An 8219-nucleotide genomic window follows, 5' to 3' on the forward strand; every position below is an offset into this window, starting at 1 on the left:
AACACCCAGTGCACCATGCAATACGTGCCCTCCTTACTACCCATCACCGGTCTATCCCATTCCCCCACCCCCCTCCCCTCTGAAGTCCTCAGTTTGTTTCTCATAGTCCATAGTCTCTCATGTTTCATTCCCCCTTCTGATTACCCCCCCCTTTCTTTATCCCTTTCTTCCCCTACTGATCATCCTAGTTCTTATGTTCCATAGATGAGAGAAATCATATGATAGTTGTCTTTCTCTGCTTGACTTATTTCACTTAGCATTATCTCCTCCAGTGCTGTCCATGTTGTAGCAAATGTTGAGAACTCGTTCTTTCTGATAGCTGAGTAATATTCCATTGTATATATGGACCACAACAAGAAGTGAGTTTTGAACTATCTTGAGAGATGACAAGAGTTCACTAGTCTAAGGAAGTGGGAAGCACGCTCAAGGCACAGGAAGCAAAATGCCAAGACTCAGGAAGAGCTGCTCAGACCCTTGGTTAAGGAATGCTAAGTGTCCATGTTTCCTTCCATTCTTTCTCCCTCCCACCTTCCCTCCTTCCTTCCTTCTTTTCCTTCTACCTTTCACAAACACTTGATCTATAAAAATCCTACCATGTTGTGCCAGGTCTCGGGCATGCAATGACGAGCTCTCAATCTTGGAAATAAGATGCAACATGTAAATACAATGTGATAAGTGCCCTACCAGACCTAAGTATTAGGTACTTCAGAAGAAGAGAGGAAGAAGACACTATCGCTGCCCTTGAGATCGAAAGGACTTCACAGGGGAGGTGATACTTGAGAAAAAAGCTGTGCCATTGGACCTAATGCCGTGATAACTAATTGTTAGGTTAACCAAGACTCATTTTGGTTTGTGGAAGTCCGCTCATGAATAACAACCCCTGTAAAGTTGAGTCTAACTTTCAGATATCTGAATTCTCCACTAGAACCTTGTCTTCTTTAAGTGTTTTCCCACTGGCGTTCTCATCATGGCTCAGTCTTAAATGTTTGGGGCTGTCACTAATGACAACGAGGGCTTTTTGACTTGACCTGTAAACTTCTAATATTTTCTTCACATAAAGATCCCTGGCTTAATTTCAGTCTGGTGTGAAGGGGTGGATAGAAACCGCAAATGCTTTCAAAGCATCATTTAGTGAGTCCTTCGATTAATGAAGGGTCAGAATCATTTTCCAATTGTGAGTGCACTTCCGGTTCACTAAAGTTGGTGTTTATCTGTCTTTTATGCCTTGGAGAGAAGGTTACCATTACTTGAGCTTTTCTGAAACCTGTCAGCGGGTCTGGCTCCTTGACTAGAACAAGTTCTTGGCCACGGACATGACTTCTGGAGAGAAAGCAAATGCCATGATCTCTCATTACCCAAAAATAGTTGTCCTGCTGGGATCTGCCGAAGCTCCTTTGCCGGCTGATTGCGTACACATGCACTTGCACTGGCGCGGCTGCGAAGACTGCACTTGTGACCCCACAGAGTCCGCCCTTATGAAAACATTTATCTGACTGTGATGATCATTGGAAGCCAAATTAGCTGAGTCCTACAAAAACAAAGCAAAGCAAAACAAAACAAAACAAAACTTTGGTCCTGAACGATCAGGAGTATTTCAAGGGCTCTTCAGATCTCTTTGGAGCTTTAAATAGCTTCCAGTCTTCAGGGGGTAAATGAGCTTGCAGCAGAGCTCCTTGCTTCTTCAGGCCCAGGCCTCAAGGTGAAGACACGAGAAGGTAACTTGGGTTATAAATAATATCAAAGATGCCTCTAGTTTGCAGCAACAGACACAGCATTATGGGGCCGTTGTAAATCCCATAGTGATAGCACGTGGACTGGATGCAGTAGGTTTTCCGATGTAGGTGAAATGGCCATAAAGCAAGAGTGGCAAATTGCCAAAATGAGCAGAACAGTGCAGTATAGGAGACGAGAGGTGGGGAAACTGAGCTGAGCTGGAGAACACACGCCTGTCTCTCTTCAGCTCCAGCCAGTTGTCACTAGGTGGAAGATTGGCTCCTTATTGCCATTCCCATTTATTTTTCCAGAGGAGCCAGAAATCCAGATTTGTATACAAAATTTCCTATTTTTAAAAAAGATTTTATTTATTTATTTGACAGCAAGACAGCCGGTGAGAGTGGGAACACAAGCAGGGGGAGTGGGAGAGGAAGAGGTAGATTCCCCGCGGAGAAGCCCGATGCAGGGCTCGACCCCAGGACCCTGGGATCACGCCCTGAGCCAAAGGCAGACGCTTAACGACTGAGCCACCCAGGTGCCCCCCAAATTTCCTATTTTTTAAATGGGAATTCATTTTTTCCATCCAGCCAATTCATATTTTAAAAGCCCTGAGTGGACCAAGGTGGTGCAGACAGAACCTGTCTTGGTGTAGGATTGAGCCTATTGGCCTGTAGTGTGTACCTTCTACCCACAGTGGTGAGACATTCTCACGTGCGGCCCCCTGAAGTTGTCTGATAGCTCCAGCGAGTACCCAGACATGGCCTGGCTTCCAGTCCGGGCTGCCGGCGGCCAAGTGGAGAGTCAGGCAGGTGTTCCCAGGAGTTGCCACTTACAATGTCGCCCTACTGTTGTTTTGTGTCAGTGAGGCACAGCCGCTGAAAGCAGCCTGCCCAGAGGTACTTCCTTTCGGTGGTGTCTTGTGTGCTAAGCTTATTCCGATGTGCTCGTTTGTGAGCGATGAACTAATGAGAATGCATTGGCAAATAGACTTTGTCTCAGTGCTCACGAAGGCAGCTTAGTGGCTGCCTCCATCCTAAGCCATGTCTGCCATCTGTTCCAGAGAGTGCTGTGATTGATTATGAATGTCTGCTACCTGGCAACCAGCAGTACCTAACAAGATCCACACAAATCTTAAGACAGTCTTTCTTTCAGTCTTTGACTCTCAAAACCAATTGAATAGAGGGGTGAATCAGCCAATTGAGCTAATGCAGAGGTCCTATGTAATTTTCTGGATCCAGGGAAATAAGAAAAAGATTTTTTTAAGAGGATTTTTTTGGGAAGATTTTTATTTATTTGAGAGAGAGAAAGAGAGAAAGGGGGAGGGAGGGAGAGAGAGCACTAGCAGAGGGGAAGGGTCGAGGGAGGGGGAGAAGCAGACTCTCTGCTGAGCAGGGAGCCCTATTTGGGGCCTATCCCAGGACCCCAGGATCATGATCTGAGCCAAAGGCAGACGCTTAACTGACTGAACCACCCAGGCGCCCCAAGAAAAAGATTTTTGAGCAAAGAAATTTAGAAGCTGAAAAATTCAGCAGGAAGGAAAAGCTTAACTTTTTTTCTGATTAACTATGAAAATCTACATGTCAAGTGCAGAAAAATTGAAAAACAAACACAAATTTAAAGAAAATTAAAATAATCATAATCTAGTCAGCAAGCTATAACCCCCATCAATATTTTGTTAATTTCTTGAATCTTTCTTTTGTTTTCTCTCACCACTACAGAATCAACCCACAAAGATAGGCAGCAAGTGGGTCTCTCTGAGGATCTGTGTTTCCATTCTCCTGCTCGTGTGCATGTGTGTGTATATGTGGGTGTGTGCGTGTGTGTGTACCTGCTAGTACCATGTTCTGTGATCTGTTGGCTCCAGAAACGGATGAGGCAGTCAGATCATTAGAGCAAAGTAGTACTTTCTAATCTCTTGGCCTTGGCTCAGCCTGTTTCTTCTGCTGAGAAGACTTCCTCCCACAGCCCCAGTCAAATTCCTATGCACCCCCAAGTGTCACCTCAAATGTCACCTTCTTCATGAAGTCGTTCCTGGTCCGTGCACTGATTTCTAGGTATGAGAGATGGGGGCTCCAGTTAGTGGTGGAGCTGGAATGAAACTCCAAGCACTTTAAGCTTCAGAGTTCATGGTCTACCCACATCATTTTATTGCCCCTCTTTTATCCCCATTTTACAGTTGAAAAAACCCTCAACGTTGAAGAGGTTGAACTCCTTCCTTAAGATCACCATTCTAATGAGTGACAAGGCCAGACTCAGGACACAGGCAGTCCAATTCTGGATCTTTTCCCGCACCCAGGAGAGCATGGAATATCGCACCTGTAACACAAGAAAAGGAGCAGGAGTGTGTTCACAGTAGCTACTTGGAGACAGCCACCTGCTGCCTGCCTTTGCGAGCTGAGTCAAGCAGGAGAGCTGCTGGAACTGCTACTCGCTGCCACCCCAGGGAGACAGGGAGTGTCCCAGGTCAGAGAACCCGTCTGGTGAAACCTTCTCTTTCTAAATGTAAATGTTAACCTCTTGTTAGAACTAGAGAGAGAGAGGATAGCAGCAGGACAGAAACCGTATTCCTGTGGCACTCCACCTAAGACGGGATCTGTAAACCAGCTTGAGTATGTGTAGGGCGTTGAGTGAGAGAAGAAATGGGATTTTTCAGTTATCTCTGACGAGTGAAACAGTTTCCTGTTACAAAACTGGTGAGTGAAAGATTACAGGAATGCCATGTTCAATCCTGTATGAAAAAGAACTCCCTTGAGTTAATGAGTATTATGAACATCTACTAATAAAAGACCTTTGGCAAATGATGGTGGATCGGGAATTCTGACGCCCAGATGTTGCCCTGGAGGGTATCAGAGTTTAGTAGAGGAGCTGAGAAATAGGGAAAGAATGACCATTTATGATGAGAGTGTCACACTAGGTAAAGGAAATACAGCTAAACTGTGGAAGATCAGCAGAGGAAAACGCTACTTCCTGCTGCAGAGGTGAAGGAAGGAGATCCACAAAGCTCTTGGGGTAAGGTAGCATTTGAACTGGTATCGAACCATTGGTGCACTATGGGTAGATAGAAATGGAGAGGAAAGTGTTATAGCTTGAACTAGATAGGATGAATAAGTTCAGCTAAAACATCAAAGACCAAAAATACTAGTGGCTTAAACAAGATGGGATTTTTTTTTTTTTTTCCCTTCCATGAGCAGTCCGGAGCTGGTATGGTAACCCCCCCCCCATCTTCCTGCCGTGCCATCCTTAGTACATAGCTGGCATCCTGTGGGACAAAATCTCTGTGCCAGGATCCACCACCCTGTCCGCCTTTCAGGAAGCAGGAAGGAAGAGGAGACATGGAGGGACTATCCAGTTCCTCTGGATACCAATCTGGCAGGTACACAGATCACTTTTTATCACGGGCACTGGTTAGAACTTAGTCACATAGCCACACCTCATTGCAAAGGAGACTAGAGAACATAATGGGTGGGGCTATCATGCCAAAGAAACAGGTTAGAGAGGACCCAGCTAGCAGTTTGCCACGGAGCTTTTAGGAAAGTGACCGTGGGGAATGGTGAGCGTGGATGGGGACCCCTGGGTGGGTGCGTGATGTGCTGCTCAGATCCACTTTGAGGAATAAAGGAAATAGAAAGGACTTATTCCTCTATCTGCTGGGAGCGCCGCCAGAAGATGGGCATCAGCTGTTCACCATTGTGGGGTTTGCCTCGACGGCAGAGAACCGCCCTTGCTGAGGTAGACCACATCCAGTGGGGGTCACAGTGGGCTTATCAAGGCCCAGGCCTCCAGCCCCAACTCAGGACAGCTCGCGGGGCCAGACCAGCTCCAAAACCTCCTCCTCCATTGGGCCTGCCCATTCCTACTTCCTTCCATCCCCAGGAAACAGCATGTCCCTACTCTCTGCCTCAGAGTCTACGTCTTAGGGAACCCCATCTGGAACATTTGCCAAGCAGTTTTGTTTTATCAGAGCATAGAGTTTAAAGAAGAAAGGAAGGAAGTGAGGAATGACCTGTAGCCTTGGGTAAAGTTGTCGGTTCTGAGCTGTGGTGTGTGGACTTTAGGTACACTTTAGGCAAGTGCAGGAGGCGGGTTGCAGAGGATCAGAGTACTGGAAGCTGTCTGGCCATAGTATCTAAGACGGACTGTGGGGCAGAGAGCCAGGAGTACCCAGACCAGTTCGGATGCCAGGCCTATAGCACCGATCCAGGATAAGGAGGAACTGAAACAGGGCTCTGGCAAGGCGAAAAGGAGTGGAAGGGACAGATCACACAGGTGGGATCAACGGAAGTAGGCAGCTGGCTGTGGGGAGCAAGAGAGAGGGAAGGGCAAAAGACAAAGGCCAGGTTTGAGACCTAGTAGCTGGGATGATTTAGGGGCAAAGATGTACTCCATTTTGAATCTGTTGGATTTGAGGGGCTTGATAGAAATCAGGTGAAGATGTCTAGCATACATTATTGAAATGAATATACAGAACACCTTGGAGGGGTTAGAATGGAAATACTTACTTGAGAACCACCTATAGATGTAATAATATAAGCCATAAAATTAAAGGCAAATTCTCAAAGAGGTACCACAGAAAGGGAAAGGGAGAGAGTGGGGGAGATGAAGAGCTGATGAGACTGGGCGAAAATCTGGAATCAATGTAGCCGAGGAAGATTACTTCCATGACATTGGCACTATGTCAAAGACACTACTGGCAGCAGAACTGAATTCTGTTGGTCCCAAGAGAGAACTTAGCAGGAAAAGGTGAATCCGGTCTTCCTGCTGTGGCCATGATTCCAACCGATATGAAATCAATAATGGCTTTCCATAAAGGGCAACATTCAACTTCCCCAAATCCTTGGAGCTTCACTAGGATATATTAAAATATATTTAAATCCTTCACTAGGCTATATTTAAACTGGGATGTCCAAACTTGAAGAAATTTTTGACACTATCTCCATGTAGCAAAAGAATGGATTAAAAAAAATCCTTTTACTTCCATTACTGTAACTGTAATTAAACTTTCTCTAGTCCCAAACTGAAATTATGAACATGTGACATTCCAGGAACAAGAGATGAGAATGACACTGCCCTACTTATTAGAAGCCAAATATTGATTTATCAGCAGAGTAGTTGTTTATTAATAACACCATGCTGGCTCTCCCTAGAAAAGTATTACTCCTGGGCCACAGTGACTTAAGTACAGATGAGTGGTGGTATAAGGTGGAACACAGCAAAGGTGGTGATTGTTCTTGAGTCTCCAAATTACACTCTCAGTACCGCACAAAGGAGAGGTGAGATGCTTAAGGCATTGCATCAGGCGTTTTGAGAAATGTGATTTGAACAAAAGAAATGAAAGAAGCCAATCCAAGTAGGAAGTCGTGGTTACAGGTAATCAAAATGGCTCTGTATTTCATTGAGTTCTCAGAAAGTTGTATAACCTCTCCTCTCCTGGTGATGTATTGCCCGGAGCCACATTTCATTAGCTATGGTTAGAAATGAAGAAATAAATTTTTCTTTATTAAAGTTATAAAAGCTCTGAGAAGGCCTTGTACTCAAATATTTATACGAGACCAAACACTCAGATGAAAGGAGGAAAACGTAGTCAATTCAGTCCATTTGGGCTTTGTTCTCAGGGTATAGATACCGAGTAGGGAGCTGTCCATATAAAATAAAAAGCCTTTTGCTTTTTACAGATGAATGAATTACAGATGAATGTCCCTGGAAAAAGTCCCTTGACTATCAAAGTTTGTACAATTTCCAGTTAGTTACCCAGAAAGGCAAACAATTCACATATCCACATTTCACATATCACTTATATTAGTGGACTATTACGAATATTTTATAACATAGATCATCTTTTTGTCTGGCTGACTTTCCCTTTGTTTGGCTATAACATAGATCATCTCTTTGTTTGGCAAAACCTTATTTTGAGGGTTAGTTAAATAGCTCTGAAATTAGTCTGGTTGGAACACTTTGTGTATATTTACTTTTATTATAGTAAAAAAGAAAGATAAATTTTGAATTCCTTGCACACAAAGTGACTGATATCTAAAACTGAGTTCCTTGCATAAAATGTGATTGACAGCTAAAAATAATGTTGACATCTTGCTTTTGAAACAAGATATTTTTTCCTATCACAGAAAAATTAAAGCCTGGAAGCACCCCTAACAGAATAGTCCCAACCCCTCATAATACTCTTTTCCCCCATCTAGATTTTATGAGAGCCTGAGAATACCTCCACTCCCTATTTGGTGTGAGAGACGGTATTATATAGAATGTGTTATGGGGTTAACCCTTGTTAATCATTTTAGAAAAAGGGAGAAGTGTGTTGTCAGCAATCTACTGGGATAGTGGTTCTGGACCGAGTATGGCTGAAATATGGTGATTTAGAAATGAGGTGGACCATATTTGTAAATATGACTTTTCAAAAATGGCCAGAGACAGGGCATGAGTCTATTAGCAGATGAGCATGGCTTTAACTTTATTTTGTTTCTTGTTTTGGTTTCCTCCTCTATTTTACTGTTTTC

Source organism: Ursus arctos, unplaced genomic scaffold, assembly GCF_023065955.2.
Source record: "Ursus arctos isolate Adak ecotype North America unplaced genomic scaffold, UrsArc2.0 scaffold_1, whole genome shotgun sequence".
Classification (NCBI taxonomy): Eukaryota; Metazoa; Chordata; class Mammalia; order Carnivora; family Ursidae; genus Ursus; species Ursus arctos.